Source organism: Amblyraja radiata, chromosome 1 (genome assembly GCF_010909765.2).
Source record: "Amblyraja radiata isolate CabotCenter1 chromosome 1, sAmbRad1.1.pri, whole genome shotgun sequence".
NCBI lineage: Eukaryota > Metazoa > Chordata > Chondrichthyes > Rajiformes > Rajidae > Amblyraja > Amblyraja radiata.
The window spans coordinates 117,659,016-117,678,094 of NC_045956.1; positions in this window are offsets into that span (position 1 = coordinate 117,659,016).

Below are 19,079 nucleotides of genomic sequence, written 5' to 3' on the forward strand. Positions count from 1 at the left end.
GGAGGGGGACAAAGGTGAGACCTCTGCTGAGGACAGACCGTTGGGTGGGGGAGAGGGGGAGGTCGGGGGGGATGGTGAACACCCGGCAGGGGTGGGAGTTGGGGCCAGAGGAAGGCAGGTGGGTAGACGGGGTACGGGGTTGTGGGTGTTGGAGGGGTGGTGGGTGGTCCGGGGGTGGGGGGGAGAGAGGGCTGTGAGGTGGGGGGGGAAGAGCGGGTGTGACATGGTTGGGGGGGGATGGGGGAGGGTCAGTGGAGCAGCCACTGAGGTTAGCACGGCTGGGCAGACGGGCGCTAGGACCCGGTGGAATTAAATCGAGGAGAGTGGGAGTAAGCAGCGTGAAGGCTGCAGGCCCAGTGCAGAGTCCAGGCTCCAGGTAAGGCGACGGCTGTGGGTTGCTGGAGGGGGGTGGAGTGGCACGGGTCAACGGACCCGATGGTCGGAGTCCAGCGGCGCGGGTCAAACTAAAGAAGGTCTGAAGAAGGGGTTTGGCCCGAAACGTTGCCTATTTCCTTCGCTCCGTAGATGCTGCTGCACCCGCTGAGTTTCTCCAGCATTTTTGTGTACCTTAAACTAAACTAAATATTCAGTTGAGTTACAATGCTGAATTTACAGCATGATTTTCCATAATAATTCTATAAAATTTAATTAAATAATAATTTTAAGAATGATGAGAGAAATATTTTGGTAAGTGTCATGTTATCAAATCTCCAAACCAATCTAACCCATATGTAGTGCAGAGACACTGCATTAATGAGAATTAATCAAATTAATCAGTTTCAATTTACTTATCTTTTTCACACTTCTCCCACATTCAGGTCATGGCATCCCTGAGAAGATTAGCCCATTTAATTTGAGACCCACGGAAATGTGGATGCTGGAAACTTGATAAAAGAAGAAGTGCTGGAGTGCCCCTTTAACTCAGCCAGCATGTCCGACTCACTCAGTCAGACAGCATCTCTGGAGAAAAGGAATAGGTGATGTTTCGGGTCAAGACCCTTCTTAAAGCTGTGTGTCACTGGAAGTCAGTTCACCTTTGGATGTCAGGTGTCGGCAAGCTGATAGCGAGTCAAGCTTTCATTGTTCATGAAACCTACATACACAGACTTTGTTGAAATTGGCCTAACTCTTTAACCAGTAACAAATACTCTGTGCCATGGTTACAAATCATTCAATGAGTAAATATGTTGACAATAATTTAATGTTGCCTAACCTGGGGTGGTAGAAAAATGTATCAGGATGTACTAGAATAATGAAGTTGAGGTTTAGGGAGGCACAGTGGTGCAACAGTAGAATTGTTACCATACAGCACCATGGGTGGAGTTCGTGTGTTCTCCCAGTGACCATGTGGGTTTTCTCCGGGTGCTCCAATTTCCTCCCACATTCCAAAGACGTGCAGGTTTGGCTTCTGTAAATTGTCCAGAGATGGTAGTACAAGACAAGTGTACGGGTGATCATTGGTTGACACAGACTCGGTGGACCGAAGGGTCTGCTTCCATCCTCTGTCTCTAAACTAAACTAAATTAATCTGAGGAAATGTGCAGAGATAGTTTGTCAGTATTGAAGAACTCTCATTCTGTCACAGGATTGATCACGGTCGGGGGCTTAAGGCTGTGTTCTAATTCAAACTTCATAGGACCACCCATGAACCTTGGGCTGCTGCGATAGCACAAGCCACTGAACTGTTATTCGTTCAGCTTCCGGGAAGAATGTAGGCATAGATGGAAAGATTTATGACTTCTACCACCCAGTTCAGTGCGAGTCTCAGCTTTGTAAACAGCTGTTAAATACAGTAAACTCTGGTAATCCAGCATCTGATTGTTTGCAAATGCTGCTAGTTTGATGTCTAGTCACTCATTAGCCCAGAACACAAGCCAAGGGGTCCGGAGAACAGGCAGAATGAGCGACTAGTGCTGAAGGCCCAGAGTGCAACCAGGGCCACGGTTCAGATTTTAATCAGACAGGAAAATGAAACATTTTTGGTTGATTATTTGAAATATACAGCATGGAAATAGGCCTTTTGGCACACTCACCAACCATTAGTCACCTGTTCTCTCACGAGTTTTATGTTATCCCACTTTTGCATCCACTCCCTATATACTTTTCAGGGATCGATTAAACTTCACACTCGCATACTTTGTGGATAGGGGAAGAAACAAGTGTACCTGGAGGAAACCCACGGGTCACAATTAGAACATGCAAACTGCACCCAGACAGCACCAAAGGTCAAGATCATATCCTAGTCTCTAACACTGTGAGACAGTAGCTGTACTAGCTGCAACACTGTGCTGCACCATTCCACAGGTGGTGCATATTCATATTCATATATCCATTTTCCTTTGGCAACAGGTTTGGACAGGTTGGGTGAGTGGGCAGATGCATGACAGATGCAGTATAATGTGGATAAATGTAAGGCTATCCACTTTGATGGCAAGAACGGGGCAGATTATTATCTGAATGGCGTCAGGTCAGGAAAAATGAGGTTTAATGAGACATGGGTGTCCTTGTACATCAGTCACTGAAAGTAAGCATGCAGGTACAACAGACAGTGAAGAAAGCTAATGGCATGTTGGCCTTCATAAGGAGGGACGTTGAGTATAGGAGCAAAGAGGTTAATTCCTGGGATGGCGGGACTGTCATATGATGAAAGAATGTAGCTACTGGCCTGGTATTCACTGGCATTTAGAAGGCTGAGTGGAAATCTTATAGACACATATATCATTATTAAGGGATTGGACACAATAGATGCAGGAAACATGTTCCCGATGTAGGTTCAGAACCAAGGGCCACAGTTTAAGAATAAGGGGTAGGCCATTTAGAACTGAGATGAGAAAAATCTTTTTCACACATAGAGTTGTGAATTTGTGGAATTGTCTGCCTCAGGAGGCACTGGAGTCTGATTCACTGGATGCATTCAAAAGAGAGTTAGCTAGAGCTCTTAGGGCTAGCGGAATCAAGGGCTATGGGGAGAAGGCAGGAACGGGGTACTGATTGTGGAAGATCAGCCATGATCACATTGAATGGTGGTGCTGGCTCAAAGGGCCGAATGGCCTACTCCTGCACCTATTGTCTATGTATCTATGTATGTTTGTAACACTGGTGTAACATTTATTAACCCATCAGATTTATAAATTTTCACCATTGCTGGTGCGGTGGGTAATTTAACATGCTACAAATCTACATGAACAAATCACATGCCAAACTGACATAAAATCATCAAAAAATATACTCCAATTACTAGGGCAACTCTACAGTGCCTTTCAGGGATGATCAGTACATGATATACATGGAAATCAGTTGGTAATTAGTGGTTGATTTGCGGCATGATATTAGGGCTGGGTTTGTGTGGGTGGATATTGTATTCTTCTACTCACATGATCAATTTGTAGAGATTACTAAAGTCAATAGAAAGAGCAAACACAGAAATATATCCCTTGTTAATTGGCTTTGTTATCATTAAATTAGGCCCTAAATGCCACATAGACATTCTGCTATTTCTTCAATGTAACCAAAAAGATGAGGTCTTTGATTTTAGTCCAATAAACAGTCATGTAATTAGAAAGTAATATATTGTAATTACCATATTAATAAAGCTGTGATGAATGTTCCAACCTGCTTCATGCTGATAAAGCACAGGTTACAGCGGCAGGACTATGATCCACCAGTATAGTTTTCTGTAACTTTGCCCTTAGCAGATTCCCTCGCTCAATGATTGGTGTCAAACTAGGTCAATAGCTCCAGTTCAACACGTCGCAGAGCTTGACGGGAATGGCACCTTAAAAGAATATCTGAAAATGCAGAGCTAAAGAACCAATGCCAAGCAGCAGAAGTTGTCTCACCATGGAAAGGCAAAGTGGCCCCATAAACATGGAACGGATCAAAGCTGTGTGTGTGTGTGATTCTGTCATATCTGATGAACAGTAGTGGGCAATTGAACATCTAATGGGAGGGGATGTTTCATGAATAGCCCTGTTTTTAACACAGATGCACCCAATGTCACGGGCGCCAAAGGAAAATAGAGACAGCCGCAACCATATTTTACTGAAAACACAAAGATTGAGGAATAGTACCGACCTAAAATGGTGTCTGTCCTTTCACTCCACAGATGCTGCCAGACCTGTTGAGGTCCTCCAGCACTTTGTGTTTCTATCAAGATTCCATAATCTGCAGCTTCTTGTCTCACCATCTTTAACTCGATGTTCCAAGTAAATGATCCATCTTGGTCACTTCCAAAATGCCCATCTTCACAGATTCTGGGGTTCAGGAAATTTGATGCGTTCTTTGTGATGTTAATAAAAGGCTGAAACATTAGATGCTGTGAGCCTTGGCAGCTATCTGGCTTAGAGCTGAGGGTGCGTGCCAAGACTAGTTGTGCGTCTATCCAAGCTTTTACTGTACAATTACAACACCAGCAACTGCTCAGAATTGTCGACAAGTGGTTGTTCCTTCCTCAAAAAGTAGAACAAATCAAATCTGACTAATTATGGTCCCGTCAGCTTATTCTCAAGCATATAGTCTGAAGAAGGGCCTGACCTGAAACGACATCTACCTTTGTCCTCCAGAGATGCTGCCCAACACACTGTGCTTTGCTAGTTATTGCTCCATCAGCAAATTCACAATTGTCAGGTAAACAGTGGGAGGGGTTGCTGATAAACATCACTTACTCATTTATAACCCACTAATCAATGCTCAATAGGTCCCAGCATTTATGATAATTCTGATCCAGACATGAAGTGTAACATTTGCGATATGTACAACTATTTTTACGTACAACTATATGTACAACTTTAGGGTACTGATTTTGGATGATCAGCCATAATCATATTGAATGGCAGTGTTGGCTCGAAGGGCCGAATGGCCTACTCCTGCACCTATTTTCTATGTTTCAATATTTCCTTGTTATCCGTTGATGTGAAAATGGTTAACATGTCAGGAATGTGGTAAACAATTTGATTAAAGCGCATTCCTGTGGTGATCTGCCATGTGACAAGAGGTAACTTGTTACGTGACAGGAAGTTGTTTGATTGTGTTTATAAAAGAAAGAGATTGTGCCTTGAGATTTTGCACTAGATTAAATGGCTTTATAAAATTACAAGTTTATGCTTCCCAATTTATATGGGTAGGGAAAGTCTTCGGTGCCTCAAAAAAAAGTACAACCTAAATTAGATTCCTTGCAAGTGACCTACAAGAGGAAAATACTGGTCATTAATTCGGCCCTGCTTTATTTCCCGCAATGAGAAAGGAAATTGAATGGGATGTAAAGCAGGCTGCTGATTCACTATTACCTGTTTTTGCTAGGCGGAAAACTAGATTCACTCTAAGAGTATTCATCACAGCAAGCAACATTCTTGTTTTGAAATGATAAAATTGTTTTCCCACAAGCTAGTCTGATGTTGTTCAAATGCATGCTGCAAATGTTTCAATTATTTACGGAGTTTAAAGCATTGAAAAAACAATATTTGGCAAACTTTTATCTTGTAGGGGGAAGGAACCTTTGATTTTATACATTACAATGGTATTCTATATGAATAACACAATGACAACTTTATATTGTTGCGATGTGTTTATAAATGAGGAAATGCCTCCAACCAATTTTCAAACATTAACAAACCAACCCTGAATACATTAGGTTGCACATGCATGGCAAACCTTGACTAAATGAGTAAAATCAAATTGTAGACAAATAACAGTTATTATCCTTTCATAATCATAGGTGACCATTATGTTCAAAACACAGCAATTTTATCATTTAGTTGCAATTCTTCTTTAGGTTTAGGTTTATTTATTGACACCAGTAGGAACGAATAGTGAAAAGCCTGATTTTATATGCTATTCAATCAGATCAGAAACTTATTCATAAATCAACTCAAACATATCAATCAAGTCAAATCATAATCATCATATTCAAATGCAATATATAGAGCAAAGAAGCAGGGAAGGTAGTGCATCTGTGGATAACAAGGGAAATCAGGGATAGTATCAAAACAAAAGATGAAGCGTACAAATTTGCCAGAAAAAGCAGCCTACCAGAGGACTGGGAGAAATTCAGAGTCCAGCAGAGGAGGACAAAGGGCTTAATTAGGAAAGGGAAAATAGATTATGAAAGAAAACTGGCAGGGAACATAAAAACTGACTACAAAAGTTTTTATAGATATGTGAAGAGGAAAAGGTTAGTTAAAACAAATGTAGGTCCCTTGCAGTCAGAAACAGGCAAATTGATCATGGGGAACAAGAACATGGCAGACCAATTGAATAACTACTTTGGTTCTGTCTTCACTAAGGAAGACATAAATAATCTGCCGGAAATAGCAAGGGACCGGGGGTTAAATGAGATGGAGGAACTGAGTGAAATCCAGGTTAGCTGGGAAGTGGTGTTAGGTAAATTGAATCGATTAAAGGCCGATAAATTCCCAGGGCCAGATAAGTTGCATCCCAGAGTACTTAAGGAAGTAGCCGCAGAAATAGTGAATGCATTAGTGATAATTTTTCAAAACTCTTTAGATTCTGGAGTAGTTCCTGAGGACTGGAGGGTAGCTAATTTAACCCCACTTTTTAAAAAGGGAGGGAGAGAGAAAACGGGGAATTACAGACCAGTTAGTCTAACATCGGTGGTGGGGAAAATTCTGGAGTCAGTTATTAAAGATGGGATAGCAGCACATTTGGAAAGTGGTGAATTCATTGGACAAAGTCAGCATGGATTTATGAAAGGTAAATCATGTCTGACGAATCTTATATAATTTTTCGAGGATGTAACTAGTAGAGTGGATAAGGGAGAACCAGTGGATGTGTTATATCTGGACTTTCAAAAGGCTTTCGACAAGGTCCCACATAAGAGATTAGTATACAAGATTAAAGCACACGGTATTGGGGGTTCAGTATTTATGTGGATAGAGAACTGGCTGGCAGACAGGAAGCAAAGAGTAGGAGTAAACGGGTCCTTTTCAGAATGACAGGCAGTGACTAGTGGGGTACCGCAAGACTCAGTGCTGGGACCCCAGCTATTTACAATATATATTAATGATCTGGATGAGGGAATTGAATGCAACATCTCCAAGTTTGCGGATGACACGAAGCTGGGGGGCAGTGTTAGCTGTGAGGAGGAAGCTAGGCGCCTGCAAGGTGACAAGGTGGATAGGTTGGGTGAGTGGGCAAATGCATGGCAGATGCAGTATATTGTGGATAAATGTGAGGTTATCCACTTTGGTGGCAAAAACAGGACAGTAGACTATTATCTGAATGGTGGCCGATTAGAAAAAGGGGAGATGCAACGAGACCTGGGTGTCATGGTACATCAGTCATTGAAAGTAGGAATGCAGGTGCAGCAGGCAGTGAAGAAAGCAAATGGTATGTTAGCATTCATAGCAAAAGGATTTGAGTATAAGAGCAGGGAGGTTCTACTGCAGTTGTACAGTGTCTTGGTGAGGCCACACCTGGAGTATTGCGTACAGTTTTGGTCTCCTAATCTGAGGAAAGACATTCTTGCCATAGAGGGAGTACAGAGAAGGTTCACCAGACTGAATCCTGGGATGGCAGGACTTTCATATGAAGAAAGACTGGATAGACTCGGCTTGTACTTGCTAGAATTTAGGAGATTGAGGGGGGATCTTATAGAAACTTAAAAAATTCTTGAGGGGTTGGACAGGCTAGATGCAGGAAGTTTGTTCCCGATGTTGGGGAAGTCCAGGACAAGGGGTCACAGCTTAAGGATAGAGGAGAAATCTTTTAGGACCGAGATGAGAAAAATATTTTTCACGCAGAGAGTGGTGAATCTCTGGAACTCTCTGTCACAGAAGGTAGTTGAGGCCAGTTCATTGGCTATATTTAAGAGGGAGTTAGACGTGGCCCTTGTGGCTAAAGGGATCAGGGGGTATGGAGAGAAGGCAGGTACGGGATACTGAGTTAGATGATCAGCCATGATCATATTGAATGGCGGTGCAGGCTCGAAGGGCCAAATGGCCTACTCCTGCACCTATTTTCTATGTTTCTATGTTTCTATGAGTCCTATTCTGGGATGTCGTGGTTGTAGTTTGGTGCAGGGAGGGTGCTGCTACCACTATTGTAGTGGGGAATGGAAGCTGCTATTCAGGCAGCTACCCGGTGGTGCAGCGGTAAAGTTGCTGCTTTACAGCGCCAGAGGCCAGGACTTGATCATGGCTACGTGTGCAGTCTGTATGGAGTTTGTACATTCTCCACGTGACATGGGTTTTCTCTGGGTGCTCTGGTTTCCTCCCATACACCAAAGACGTGCAGGTCTGTGGGTTAATTGGCTTGGGTAAAAACTGTAAATTGGCCCTAGTGTGTGTAGGATAGTGCTGGTGGGCAGGGATCGCTGGTCAGTGCAGGCTCATTGAGCCGAATGTCCTGTTTCCGCGCTGTATCTTTAAAATAAACTAAACTAAACCAAGTAGAGGGGAGGAGTTCTCACCTACTGAAAGATAAAAATCATTAGATCATGATATTCCAAGTGATCTTCCTCGTTCTACATGAAATCTATTAATTGAACGGGACAAGCTTAAACAGATGCAGCAAATGTTTATGGTGGATGAAATGGACCTCACCATCGGCTTCTCCGCCGGTTCCTACCCGCGAGGCTCCGACCTCGCTTTCTTCGCTCTACCTGTCCTGCTGAGTTACTCCAGCACTTTTGTCTGCCGTTGGTATAAACCAGCATCTACAGTTCTTTGTGTCTAAGGAATAGCAGATGCTGGTTTATATCAATGTTAAACACAAAATATTGAAATATCTTAGTGAGTCAGGCAGCATCTCTGGAGGAAATGGACAGGTGATGTTTCCGGTCGGGAGCCTCCGGTCGGGAGTCTGATTCTAAGATGGGTCCTGACCCGAAAGATCACCTGTCCATTTTCTCTAGAGATGCTGCCTGAGTTATTCTAGTATTTTGTGGTCTATCTATTGCATGCAATCTATTGCTGCATGTTTGCAATCACACAATTTTTTTTATTTCACTGCCTAGATGTGCAGAGCTGGCTAATACAGAGCAACACTTTAAGGGGAGTCAGAGGTTATTGCAGTTCCTGGCTTCCAAGTGCTTGGTTTTAGATTTACTGTCAGGCACTTTATCTGCTGCACCACCACAATACATAGGGGACATATTCTGCTGTAAACCTCAGCTGACTGCTTGTAAACTGGGACTCTCAGTAAATTGTTCTCTTCTCACCTTAATCCTCCTTACATTCATCCTGTCTGCATGTTATGGGTGTTGGGGTTTAGTCAGGCTTTCATAACCACAGAACGAGAAAGCTATCAGTTTGTGCACCCAGAAAGGTCACAGCAGTGAGAATTTAATGGAGGTGAGTAAACAGAAGAGAAGGGTGACAAGAGATATCAGAAGCCTTAAAAGGCAGCCCATTTTAACATGGTTTTCCATGGCCTCTTGTGACAATATTAAAGAATCACTGTCATTGAAATCAAAGGAGCACCGGGGATGGGGTTATCAAACCAAGCCAACAGACATACACAACATTAGGGTCAGCGATCCAATTAATTATCAATTTGGTAGCTGCCTTCAGTGTTGACTGCCTCAGGCTACCTTCCAGCTGATGATGACATGCAGGTTCCTACCCATGGACATTCCAAGGTGGTTCAGCAAAGTGAATTACTTCCACTGATGGAAGCTGCAGCAAGATGCAAAGGCAACATCATTCTGCAGTAGATTACTTCAAAAGTGGATTCCTTCACTGGTGGTCAAGTCAATGGATATTTTTAAGGCAGAGATTGACAAATTCTTGATTAGTACGGGTATCAGGGGTTAGGGAGAGAATGAAAGAGAATGGGGTTAAGAGGGAAAGATAGATCAGCCACGATCGAATGCAGAGTAGATGATAGGGCAAATAGCATGATTCTGCTCCTAGAACTTATGAACTTATTATGAATAATTCCAGCATCTGCAGTTTCTTGTGTCTCCATTTGTATGTATCAGAACTTCCTGTGCATGTGGGGCTGTAAAAAAAGGTAATATCAGATTGGCTGACCATTTACACACGTTTGTGCAAACATCTTCTTCTGACTTGTTTCAGTCCCAACCCTTCTCATCTGTATCAACCTTGTGTCTGAAGAAGGGTTCCCACTCGAAACGTCATCTATTCCTTTCCGCCAGAGGTGCTGCCTGACTTACTGATGCATCAGCATTTTGTGCCTATCTTCGGTATAAACCAGCATCTGCAGTTCCACCCTACATATTGTATCCACCTATCACATGCCTGGCTTTGTCTTGCCCCCAGCTTCCCCTACCCTATAATCAATCTGAAGAAGGTCCTGACTAAAAATGCCATCTATCTATATCCTCCGGAGATGCTGCCTGACCCGCTGAGCTATTCCAACAATTTGTGCCTATCTTCGGAAGAAACCAGCATCTGCAGTTCCTTCCCAAACAAACTTTGAATCTTTGTCATTTAATGTTGTCACCAGAAGCTTTAATTCTCTTCTGCCTTAGGTATTTGTCTAGCTTCACCTTAAACTGTGTTGGAATGTCAGATAGGTGGGTGACTGGGAGAAAGGGGAGTAACAGTGGAGTGCAGGAGACCCCAGTGGCTGTGCCAAATGAAAACAGGTCTACCCTTTTGGAAGCTGTCGCGGCAGATGACACTTCCAGTCCAAGTGGCGGACAGGTCAGTGGCTCCAGTCATAATGATGAGACTCGACTGGCAAGACTAACATCGGGCAGAGCTATAGTGGTGGGTGACTCCATTGTCCAAGATGCGGACCAGAGATTCTGTTGCGGCAGGTGAAACTCGAGGATGGTCTGTTGCATCCCTGGTACCAGGGTTCAAGATATTACAGACCGACTTCAGAACATCCTCAAGAGGGAAGGTGAACAGCTGGAAGTAGTTGTGCACGTGGGTACAAACGACGTCGAGAAGACGAGAAAGGAAGTTCTGCAACACAAGTTTAGAGAGTTAGGAAGAAGACTGAAAAGCAGGACTTCTAGGGTGGTTATCTCGGGATTGCTTCCAGTACCTCCTGCTGGTGAGGGCAGGAACAGGGAGATAGGGGATGAATGTGTGGCTGGGAGGCTGGTGCAGGGAGCAAGGTTTTAGATTTATAGACCACTGTGGTTTCTCCTGGGTTAGAGGTGACCTGTACAAAAGGGACGGAGGGGGGTCGGCGTTCTGGCAGGCAGGTTTGCTACACATGTAGGTTTAAACTAAATAGTGGAGGAGAGAGATTGACAAATTGGGAGTATAAAGATGGAGTTAAAGGGGAAGTGAGTAAAGGAAAAGTTACACAAGACTCCTGAATTAATGGGAAGGAAAGTTCGAGAAGGGATAAGAGTAAGATCAGGACCAATAATGACCAGTGTGAGAGGGGAGGTGTTTTACCGAAGTTAAAGTGTTGTATACGAATGCACGAAGTATAAGAAATAAAGTGGATGAGCTTGAGGCTCAGTTAGAAATTGGCAAGTTTGATGTTGTGGGAATTACAGCGACATGGCTGCCAGAGGACCAGGGCTGGGAACTGTATATTCAGGGGTATACGTCCTATCAAAAAGACAGACAGGTGGGCAGAGTGGATGGAGAGCCCTGTTGGTGAGAAATGAAATTCAGTCCCTTGCAAGGGGTGACATAGAATCAGGAGATGTAGTATGGATAGAACTGAGGAATTGTAAGGGTAAAAAGATCCATATGGGAGTTATCTGCAGGGCCCCAAACAGTAGCCTGGATATAGCGTGCATGTTGAATATTGCACCCTCGCAAGTTGAATCAAGAGTTAAAATTAGCATATTGCAAAGGTAATGCTATGGTTGTTATGGGACATTTCATCATAATGGGGAACAAGCAAATGGCAGGACAACAGATGGCACAATGGGCTAAGTGTTCGGCTGGCAACCGGAAGGTAGCTGGTTCGAATCCCGCTTGGAGTGCATACTGTCGTTGTGTCCTTGGGCAAGACACTTCACCCACCTTTGCCTGTGTGTGTCCTTGGGCAAGACACTTCACCCACCTTTGCCTGTGTGTGTGGATGTAATTATGTGAAGCACTTTGGGGTCAATGCAAGTTGACTAAAAATGTGCTATATAAATAAAGAAATGTATTTATTTTATTTATTTATCATGCAGGTAGACTGGGAAGATCAGGTTGGTACTGGGAACCCAAGAAAGGGAGTGTGTGGAGTGATGGATTCTGAGAGCAGCTTCTACCAGGAAGAAGGCAATTCTAGTGTTGCATAATGAACCAGATTTGATTAGGGAACTCAAGGTAAAGGAGCCATTAGGATGCAGTGACCATAATATGATAAGTTTTAATCTACAAATTGGGAGGGATAAGAGAAAATCGGAAGTGTCAGTATTAAATTTGAATAAAGTGGACTATGGAGGCATGAGGGAAGAGCTGGCCAAAGTTGACTGGAAAGATACCCGAGCAGGGATGACAGTGGAACAACAAAGGCAGGTATTTCTGGGAATAATACAGAAGGTGCAGGATCAGTTAATTCCAAAGAGGAAGTAAGATTCCAAGAAGAGTATGGAACAACTGTGGCAGACAAGGGAAGTCAGGGACAGCATAAAAAATAAAAGAGAGTATAACATAGCAAAGATGAGCGGGAAGCCAGAGGATTGGGAAACTTTTAAAGAGCAACAGAAGATAACTAAAAAGGCAATACGGGGAGAAAAGATGAGGTACGAAGGTAAGCTTGCTAAGAATATAAAGGAGGATATTAAAAGATGCTTTAAGTATGTGAAGAGGAAAAGAATAGTTAAGACCAAAGTTGGACCCTTGAAGACTGAACAGGTGAATTTATAATTGGGAACAAGCAAATGGTAGACGGGTTGAACAGGTACTTTGTATCCATCTTCACTAAGGAGGACACAAACAGCTTCCAATGTACAAGTGGCTAGAGGATCTAGGATGACAGAAGAACTGAAGGAGATTCGGTGTTGGGCAGGAAATGGTGTTGGGTAGACTGATGGGACTGAAGGCTCTTAAATCCCTAGGGCCTGATGGTCTGCATCCCAGGGTACTTAAGGAAGTGGCCGTAGAAATCGTGAACGCATTGGTGATCATTTTCCAATGTTCTATAGATGCAGGATCAGTTCCTGTGGATTGGAGGGTAGCTAATGTTATCCCACTTTTTAAGAAAGGCGGGAGAGAGGGAATTATAGGCCAGTTAGCCTGACAATGGTGGTGGGGAAGCTGCTGGAGTTAATTATAAAAGATGAAATAGCGGCACATTTGGATAGAGTAACAGGATCAGTCTGAGTCAGCATGGATATACGAAGGGGAAATCATGCTTGACTAATCTTCTGGAATTTTTTGAGGATGTAACTGGGAAAATGGACAAGGGAGAGCCAGTGGATGTAGTGTACCTGTACTTTCAGAAAGCATTTGATAAGGTCCCAAATAGGTGATTAGTGGGCAAAATTAGAGCCCATGGTATTGTGGGTAGGGTACTGACATGGATAGAAAATCACTTGGCAGACAGGAAACAAAGTGTAGGGATTAACGGGTCCCTTTCAGAATGGGTGGTAGTGACTAGTGGGGTACCGCAAGGCTCAGTGCTGGGACCACAGCTATTTACAATATATATTAATGATTCAGATGAAGGGATTAAAAGTAACATTAGCAAATTTGTAGATGACACAAAGCTAGGTGGCAGTGAGAACTGTGAGGAAGATGCTATGAGGATGCAGGGTGACTTGGACAGGTTGGGTGAGTGGGCAGATGCATGGCAGACGCAGTTTAATGTGGATAAATGTGAGGTTATCCACTTTGGTAGCAAGAACAGGAAGGTAAATTATTATCTGGGGGTCCTTGTTCATCAGTCACTGAAAGTAAGCATGCAGGTACAACAGGCAGTGAAGAAAGCGAATAGCATGTTGGCCTTGTTAACAAGAGGAGTTGAGTATAGGAGTAAAAAGGTTCTGTTGCAGTTGTACAAGACCCTAGTGAGACCACACCTGGAGTATCGTATGCAGTTTTGCTCTCCAAATTTGATGAAGGACATTGCTACTATTGAGGAAGTGGAGCGTAGGTTCACGAGGTTAATTCCCGAGATGGCTGGACTCTCATATGTTGATAGAATGGAGCGGCTGGGCTTGTATACTCTGGAATTTAGATGGATGAATCTTATTGAAACATATAAGATTATTAAGGGTTTGGGCACGCTAGAGGTAGGAAACATGTTCCAAATGTTGGGGGAATCCAGAACCAGTGGCCACAATTTAAGAATAAGGGGTAAGCCATTTAGAACGGAGATGAGAAAAAAACTTTTTCACACAAAGGGTTGTGAATCTGTGGAATTCTCTGCCTCAGAAGGCAGTGGAGGCCAATTCTCTGCATGCTTTCAAGAGAGAGTTAGATAGAGATCAGTCTGAAGAAGGGTTTCGGCCCAAAACGTTGCCTATTTCCTTCGCTCCATAGATGCTGTTGCACCCACTGAGTTTCTCCAGCACTTTTGACTACCTTCGATTTTCCAGCATCTGCAGTTCCTTCTTAAACACTTTGTCTACTCCACTGCGAAATCTCCTCAATGTATGCCTACTTTGAAGAAGTTCTCCTCCTCCCTCCGAAGACAGTTTTACAACCTCCTCTCTAACCCCATCAGTCTGAAGAAGGGTATTGGCCCGAAACGTTGCCTATTTCCTTTGCTCCATAGATGTTGCTGCACCCGCTGAGTTTCGCCAGCACTTTTGTCTACCTTAAAGATAGTGATGTCAGGGGATATGGGGAGAAGGCAAAAACAGTGTACTGATTGTGGATGATCAGCCATGATCACAGTGAATGCAGGTGCTGGGTCGAAGGGCTGAATGACCTACTCCTGCACCTATTGTCTATTGTCTATTGGTAAGGAAGGCACACTGTCTGCAGCCACATTCTTATCTGGGGCTTAGCATCTCATGGAAATTTCAGAGAGAGATTTGCACTAACTAGGGTGACTGGGGTTTCCGTGAAACTACACTCAACATTTCCCCAATGGCTGTCACTCTCTCCATTATCTGTCAATTTGCCAAGAAAATATCAGAGGTAATGAATTTAACTAACACAAGATAACAAACCCATGCTGAGTAAAAATCTTAATGTGAAACCTTTCAAAAGTCTAAATGCAGCTGACAATACTTACAGAACAAATGCCTTTCAATAAGCAACACATCTCTACCATTGGGGCAGCACCGTGGCGTAGCGGTAGAGCTGAGCCTTACAGCGCCAGAGACCCGGGTTTGATCCTGACTACGGGTGCTGTCTGTACAGAGTTTGTCTGTTCTCCCTGTGACTGTATGGGTTTCCTCCCGCTTCTCCTGTTTCCCCCCACACTCCAAACACATACAGGTTTGTGGGATAATTGTCTTTGATAAAAAAATTGTCGTCTTAGTGTATGGTGTGATAGATGGTCAGCGCAGACTTGATGGGACGAAGGGCCTGTTTCCGCGCTGTATCTCTAAAGTCCAATGTCTAATTACTCAAATCATCAAAGACAATAAGCAAACCATTAAATGTTTAAACCACTTTCATATTCAATCCTTCTATTGGCACCTTATGGTTGACCTGCTACAATGTAAGGAATAACAAATAAATAATCATGATGCTGATTAAATTAGGGCAAAGTTCATTTATTTTGTCTCTTCATGCAGTGAGTGCACAGCAACAGCTTGATTTGACAAGTGTTGTAATCGTCCAACTTGTCATTCCTTAAAAATAGTTCCCTGTGAAAAGCGTGTGAGCGTATTTAATGACGGTTGATCACAGTCTGCTAACAGACTAACCTTAAAATATAGTTCAAGGTGTACCAGGTGCTTTGGCAAGATTTTTTCTCTCCCTCTCTCCCTCTCTCCCTCTCTCCCTCTCTCCCTCTCTCCCTCTCTCCCTCTCTCCCTCTCTCCCTCTCTCACTCTCTCACTCTCTCCCTCTCTCCCTCTCTCCCTCTCTCCCTCTCTCCCTCTCTCCCTCTCTCCCTCTCTCCCTCTCTCCCTCTCTCCCTCACCCCCTCACCCCCTCACCCCCTCTCCCCCTCCCCCCCCCCTCCCTCTCTCTCTCTCTCCCCCCACGATCCCAGGCAAGGGATCCGCTCCGATGGTAAGACCGCACCCACTGTTGATGTGAGTAATTGGACTTTACACTTGAGATACAGCGCGGAAACAGGCCCTTCGGCCCACCATGTCGGCGCCAACCAGCCATCACCCCAACACTAACACTATCCTACACACTAGGGACATTTACAATTTTTTACCGAAGACAATTAACCAATGCCTTTGGAGTGTGGAAGGAAACCGAAGCACCCGGAGAAAACCCATACGGTCACAGGGAGAACGATCAAACTCCATACAGACAGCACCCATAGTCAGGATCGAGCCTTGGTTTCTGGCGCTGTAAGGCTGTAACTCTACTGCCGCAACACCATTCCGCCCCAACTTGAAGAACTTTTACACCTGCTTAATCTCCTCACATTTCTGAGTAAATAGAGGCATTGATGAGATTTCTTTGCCGTTGCATCCATGTGCTGGACTTAGCACAGATCATCAGAGATATATTCGCCAAGAAATTTGAAAGCGTTGACTCCCTCCACCGAGCCTTCCCTAATTTGAGGAACGACATCCTTGCTATTGAGGCCGTGCAGTGTAATTCAGGAAGTCTCCGAGGATCCTGCAGTGCTTCTACGCAGCGGCGGTGGAAAGCATCTTGTCCGGGAACATTACCATCTGGTTTGGGAATTGCTCTGCCAAGGACAAGAAGGCTCTGCAGAGAGTAGTGCGTTCGGCCGAACGTACTATGGGAACTTCACTTGCCCCCCTGCAGGAACTATACATCAGGAGGTGCAACTCCAGAGCCAACAATATCATGAGAGACCCCTTCCACCCCTGCAACGGACTGTTCCAGCTGCTACGGTCAGGCAAACGCCTCCGTTGCCATACGGTGAGAACGGAGAGGTTGAGAAGGAGTTTCTTCCCAGAGGCCATTCGGACTGTAAACTCCTATCTCACCAGGGACTAACTCTACTGAACGTTTTTCCTTCCATTATTTATTATGTAAAAGAATATGTGTGTTATGATTGTGTTTATAGTTTGTTTGGTTGTTTGGTTGTTTGTCTTTTGCACAAAAGTCCGCGAGCATTGCCACTTTCATTTCACTGCACATCTCGTATGTGTATGTGACAAATAAACTTGACTTGACTTGACTTGACTTGTAGGCTCACGAGGTTAATCCCCGAGATGGCGGGATTGTCATATGAGTAAAGATTGGAAAGACTGGGCTTGTATTCACTGGAATTTAGAAGGAAGAGAGGGGATCTTATAGAAACGTATAAAATTCAAAAGGACTGGACAAGTTAGTTGCAGGCACGGGTTACTGTTTGTGGATGATCAGCCATGATCACAATGAATGGCAGTGCTGGCTCCTGCACCTATTTTCTATGTTTCTATGTTTCCTTGACCATTAACCCAATGTTCTGGAAACCCAGAAATCACAGATATCAAAGAACATGCAAACTGGGACAAGTAGTATAAGGGAGACAGCATTCTTATAGCGGTAAATCTGGAATGTACTGTCATTACACACCCAGAAACCAAATACAAAGCTCCTTCTCTCCCTCAGAAAACCAGCAAAAACAAAATGCATATTTCTTTCACCGCTGAGTATCAATGCTGACCCACTTCCACCCTAGGACTAAAATAAAGTCTAAAATCAGATGAATCCAACCCTTGCGTGGCATTAATGGTTAGACAAATATTCTTTAATTAAACTACAGAGGGAACAGGCATGAACCACAAAGAGCATTAGAGCCACATATCTACAATAAAACAGAGACATTGTACATAACATTACAGCTCTATTTCCGCAAAATGCCTATATTTGTTTTATTCACAATTGCACTGAATGCTTCCACCACCAATAATGGAGCTAAACTTTTTATAGTATGTTATATTTTTATATAATTGCACGTTTAGTTGGCAATCTCTATAAATTTCATTCAAACTCTGTTGCTTGCTTACATTTTGTTTCCACTTGGTCTTTCCGTCCTCTCATCCTCATTATCAAACATTGGTTCTGGTGACTTAGTTCGTGGCCCCCTTGATCTCAGACTTAAATTAACTGACAGCCCTCCACTTCCAAGCTCCTTACCTTTGAACTTTGATGTTTACAACTGGTAGTTTCAATCTCAATTTCCCTCAGTTTCAAGCTCCGGAATTATTTCCTTATTTTTTCCCCCTCCTTTAAAAAATATCTTTATTCAATGGCCAGTGTTCTTGTTTGTGGCTTATTGAAATGTGCTTACTCAAAATGCTTTAAAGAAAAAAAAGCACAAACTGCAGATATTGACTAGGAGAAAATCCCAGAAACCTTGAGTATGTAAGGTAGAGTTTAGTTTAGTTTAGTTTAGTGTAGTTAAGAGACACTGCGCGGAAACAGGCCCTTCGGACCACCAAGTCTGCGCTGATCAGCAATCACCCGTACATCCTACACACTAGGGACAATTGACAGGAACGAATTAGCGTACCAACCTGCACATCTTTAGAATGTGGGAGGAAACCGAAGCTCCTGGAGAAAACCCACAATGTCATAGGGAGAACGTGCAAACTCCATACAGACAGCATCCATAGTCAGGATCAAAACCAATCATTGGCGCTGTAAGGCAGTGACTCTACATCTGCGCCACTGTGGCACTCTGAAGTTCAAGAAGTTTCAGGTTAACAACCCTTCATTACAATTGGGGAACTGTGAAGACCAGATAATGTTACGTTGTAGAGCGATGGGAGAAGTGAATAGAACAAATGGAATATCTTTGTTGGAGTGAAGTCAGAGTTGCCAAGGTGATATCATTAATTGGAGAGTTGTCAGGTTAAAAGATCAAAGGTGAAGTTTAAAGAATTTGTGTGAGGCAGCTTTTCTACACAGAGGGTGGTGAGTGCCTGGAACATGCTGCCATGGGGTCATGGTTGTGGCAGATAAAAGAGTGGGATTTAAGCTTTTGGATAGCCATGTGGATGTACCAGGTATAGAGGGATATGGATTATGTGCAGGCAGATGAGAGTTTGTCTTGGCATCATGTTCGGCACATACAATGTGGGCCGAAGGGCCAGTTCCTGTGATGTACTGTTCTATGTTGTATGTTCTATGAATGAGGACAGCAAGAGT